Genomic DNA, 4856 nt, shown 5'->3' with positions numbered 1-4856 from the left:
CATGCTAAAAGCTTTCTTCCTTATCCACTTGTGTTGTCACTTTCAGGGGACTGTAGGTCTGTCCGCCTAGATTGTGCTCCAGTTATCTGCTCTTTCTTTTTCACTCCCTCACAGGGTGTGGGTGCTGTAGCTGGGTCATTATATCTTGCCCATTCCTAAATGCCCTTTAAGTGAAATCCTCACTGGACCATTTCTGAGGATAGTTAAGTTTCACACACATTGCTGTGGGACTGGAGTCACACATCAGCTCCCCGAAGGACATTAGTGACCCAGGTGGCTTTTTACGACAATTGACAGTCGGTGTCTTTAGATTAGCTTCTTATTATTCCAGATGTTACTGAATTTAAATTTCACCTTCTGCAATGGTGAGATTTGACCCCCTGTCCCAGGCATTAGACCAGGGCCACTGTATTAATGTCCCAGTGATACTGTCAGATTTTCTCATTACCATAACACTGCACCATTTATGGGTCTATCGAATGTTTAATTCCAACATTGACAATGTACATTTCGGGTGTGGAATGGCTTGAAACACACTCCTGACTTGTTCTCAGTTTTGATGAAGAGTCACTGGATTTGAGACATTAGCTCTGTTTTTCTCTCCCCAGAAGCTGCCAGACCTAAGGAGTTTCTCCAACATTCTTTGCGTTTATTTCGAAATCTCCAGCATCCACCTTTCCTAAGTTCGAAGTCTTTGTGGTTTTGATAAAGCACGAGTTAAGAAATTCTTATGAACCTGTGCACAGTCAGCAAAGATTAACTGAGGGTAAACGATGCCATTCCCCACCTCCCAGTGACTAATGTCTGGAGGGTTAATGGTGGTGGTAACACCTCATTTCATCAGATCCTGGAAGCTGTGATTGGCTGTGACTAGGGCAGGGTCTGAAATCCAGGAGAATAAGTTTCCAGAGGCTGAGCGCTGCTCAGACACTGAGACTGATCTTGCTTCTCCAGCACGGTTTAGTCCATTCACAGCTGAGACAGACTTTGTGCCAGATCCTATTTGACTCCTGTGATCTCTGCATCTTTCTAAAGTGGTGAGGTAATGAGAGAAATATGTTAATCTCCTTCATGTTACGTTTATTCAAGTACAATAACTGAGTTACTGAAATATCAATTTAACAGTTTGAGAAATGTTCACTGATGTTATATCTTTGAAGAAAGAACTGAAAACATTTGTCATCATTTGTAAGAAAAAATTGAACAATAATTGCTTTCAGTATTTAAACTGATCTAAAGTAATTTTTTAAGAGTTTCTTTGCTGTAGTGACTGCCTCAGGAAAGGGATTTTTGTTAGTAATAATGAAAGCTTATTTGTATGAAAACTCGCATTTAAGGTATTTGTAAATATTCCTGAACTTAATTTTTTTGTCAGCTGCCAGAGATTGTTTAAGTTGTGCATCTTTTCACAGGCATTTACATTGTGATGTAGAATCTTTGTGGTTGATTGGGAAGCTATACTAAAAGATATAACAGGCGTTAAATGATTAAGACGTGGTTTACAACAAATATACCTGCCTTGGAGGCACAAACTTCCAGCAGATAATGAGATCCAACAGTGGCTAACAAATAAAGTTAAAGAGTGTATTTAAGCAAAGGAAGTGTCTTATAAAGTTGCCCAAATAAAAGTAAGCCTGATAATTGGGAGTAATTTAGAATTTAGCAAAGGAAACCCAAGCAACTGTTTATAAAAATACCAATAGGTTAAAAAGGAAAAGATTAGCAAAGACAAGTATGGGTTAACTATTGCTGGAGATAAGATATAGCAGGGAATAAGGAAATGTCAGATACTCGAAACAAATACTCTGTGCCTTCATAGAGGAAGATACGAGAAAAGTCTTCAGCAATACCAGGAAACAAACAGAGTAGAAAGAATGAGGAACTGAAAGAAATCAGCATTGGTAGAAAAAAAACTTGGGAAGTGAATAGGACGGAAGTTTGATGAAATCCCGATATCCCAAAGAGTTGAATGGGATGCAGTGCAAGCATTGGTGGTCACATTCCAAAATCCTATCAAATCTGAAATGGTAGCTGCAGACTGGAAGATTGCAAATGGAACACCACTATTTAAGAAAGGAGATAAAAAGACAGGGGCAATATTTAACTGTTAGCCTGACCTCAATAGTGGGGAAATACTAGAATATATTATAAAGGATGGAATGATTAGACCCTTCAGAGAATTTTGATAAGATAGGACAGTTAGATTTTTGAAAGGGAGAATGTGTTTGATATCTGTTGAGATTTTTCGATGACTATAACTAGGAGAATTGATAAGGGAGAGCAAGTGAATGTGGTATATTTGGATCTTTAGAAGACACACTAATTAGGTCCCACCCTGATTAGTGAGCAAGATTAGAGCCTTATGGGATTAGCGATATTATACTGGCATGGACTAGAAATTGGTTAATAGACAGATTACAGGGGATAGGAATTAATTGGTCATTGTCAGGTTGTAACTAATTGATGATTCAGATGTGGGGAACCAAATACTGTATCATGATTTCAATTTTTGCTGGTGACACAATCACAGTTGGGAATGTCAGTTATGAGGAGTTTGCAAAGAGATGACTAGGGAGTTTAGACAGGCTAAAAGAATGGGCGAAAACATGGCCAGCTGGAATATAATGTGAATAAAAGTGAAGTTCTGCACTTTGGAAGGAAAACAGAAATGCATTTTGTACATTTGGGAAGCATTGAAGTCCAAAGATATCAGGGTAGCCCTAAATTCACTGAAAGCTGATACGGTGATTGGTCCTTATTGCCAGAGGAATGGCGGACATGAGTAAGGAAGTCATGCCGCAATTGTATACACAGGCTTGGTGAGACTGTGCCTGAAATGCTGGGTCTCCTTACCTAAGGGCAGAGGAAGTGCAGCAAACTCTGGTATGCGAGGGTAGGAGGGGATGAGGGGGTGCGGGCGTGAAGGTTACAAAGGAATGTTAATGGCGAAGAAGCAGAGTTTGTGATGGAGATGAAAGACATTGGCTTCAGTCTTCTGAATATACATTACTGGAAGAAATTTCTGTGTTCCCAGGCCGAGGTGTTGGTAAGCAGTCTAACAGATTGGTAACAGTGGAGATGAGATCAGAGGGCAGTGCTGAGGAGGCCACTTTTTGGATGATAGATACAGTTGAGAAAGAGAAAAGGGGGCAAGGATAGATGGGTTAAAAGGGGTAATTAATAGCAAGGGCAGGTTGCACAGACCAGGCCTTTACTCCCTCCTTTGAGTATGGAAGTGTAAGGCATGTTATCAGATTAAAATTTCTAAAATGATTAAAGGAATTGATAGGGTATGTAGAGAGAAAGCTCTCTGTTCCTGGGATCCAGGCCAGTGGGCAGACCCTCAAAATCCCAGCCAGTTCATTGGAGGTAATGTCTGGGAGCATTTCTGCACAAAAAGGAGAGTGGAAATCTGGATATTGCTCTCCCCAACCCCACCCCTCCCCAAACCCCTCACCCCCATAAAAGCTGTTGAGGCTGAGGGCAGTTGAAAATGTTAAAATGGAGATTGATCAATTTATTTTGGAATAGGGCTATTGAAGCTTACAGCAATGAGGTGGGGAGATAATCTCAGAGATAGGCCGACTCCAAACAACATCAGTGATGGTGAGGAACTTTCAATTTCTTGAAACTTAATCTACTCTTCAAGTTAAACCAGCTTTGAAAGCTTGGGAAAGGTAGTATCATTGGCATGTTTCAGGCAGCAATAGTGTTTTCATCAAATGCACAGCCTCTTGTGGGGTGAGTCAATCCGTGCTCTGTCATCCAGCATCTCCACAATAACTCTCCTCTCTGTCTCTGTCTCTGGCTGTGGTTGATCACTCCCATGAAGGGATGTGACCACAGCATGTGTTGAGTGTCTGCTGTGGTCTCACTAGGCCATGTTGATTCACTTAATGACAGTGTAGGGTTAGACACTGTAGGGTGTAGCAATCTCCAGGCTCCTGAAGGTGTGAACAGAATCCTCAAAGTGTCAGCAAACTGTAAAACAATTAGTTCCATCTCCGATTCATTACTTCAGCATGAAAATCAAAAGTTTGAATGACAGAAACCGTAGTTCTGAAGGATGTTTTTGGGCTTTTCAAGTCTGTGTGTTTATGCTCGATTGAGCAGTTGTGTTTAGTTCCACATGCCCTCCTGTAAAGTCTTGATTCTCAAACATCTCTCCAGTTCCTTTTTTTTAACAGTCAGAAGTCACATGACACCAGGTTATAGTCCAACAGGTTTATTTGAAATCACATGCTTTCAGAGTCCTGCTCTCAGGTGAAGTGACGAAGGAGCAGTGTTCTGAAAGTTTGTGATTTTAAATAAACCTGTTGGACTATAACCTGGTGTCTTGTGATTTTTAACTTGGCCCACCCCTGTCCAACATTAGCACCTCCACAACATGGCTACCTTTTTTTTATGGAATTAGCTCCACCTCCTTTGTCGGATGAGTCTTGAGAATGAACTTGCTTCTTTTGGGAATTCTACAAACCAACTTGTATTTGGATATAAATATATTGTGACTCCAAACATCTGGGGGAACCAGGCACTGATAAATCCCTTATTCATGACCTTATCACCTCCAGGCCTGACTGCAAAATCCTGCAGATGTTGGAAATCTGAAACAAACACAGGAAGAATGCTGGAGAAACTCAGCAGGTCTGACAGCACCTGTGGGGGTGAGAGGGAGTGGAGAGACATAGATCGATGCAGAGACAGAGTTAATATTTTGAGTACAGTATAACTTCTTCAGGATTAAGGAAGACTCACTGGACTCGAAACATTAACTAGACCTCTCCTTCACTCCCCCTCCCTCACTCCCTCTCCCTCTCCCTCACTTCCTCTCCCTCTCCCTCACTCTCTTGCCCTCT

At 41.2% G+C, this 4856-nt stretch overlaps 1 protein-coding gene across 1 annotated transcript in view; it reads left to right on the top strand.

Moving 5' to 3' along the window:
• The first annotated feature begins 922 nt into the window (after nucleotides 1-922).
• LOC122539297 (SPARC-like protein 1) overlaps nucleotides 923-4856 on the top strand; it is a 19419-nt gene continuing 15485 nt past the window's right edge. Inside the window, exon 1 of the mRNA XM_043673992.1 lies at nucleotides 923-1042. The gene's annotated coding sequence lies outside the window, so the exon portion shown is untranslated. The remainder of the gene's footprint in view (nucleotides 1043-4856) is intronic.

Source organism: Chiloscyllium plagiosum, chromosome 32 (genome assembly GCF_004010195.1).
Source record: "Chiloscyllium plagiosum isolate BGI_BamShark_2017 chromosome 32, ASM401019v2, whole genome shotgun sequence".
NCBI lineage: Eukaryota > Metazoa > Chordata > Chondrichthyes > Orectolobiformes > Hemiscylliidae > Chiloscyllium > Chiloscyllium plagiosum.
The sequence above is the reverse complement of the archived record's forward strand: the minus strand, read 5'-3'. Positions and strand labels throughout refer to the sequence as shown.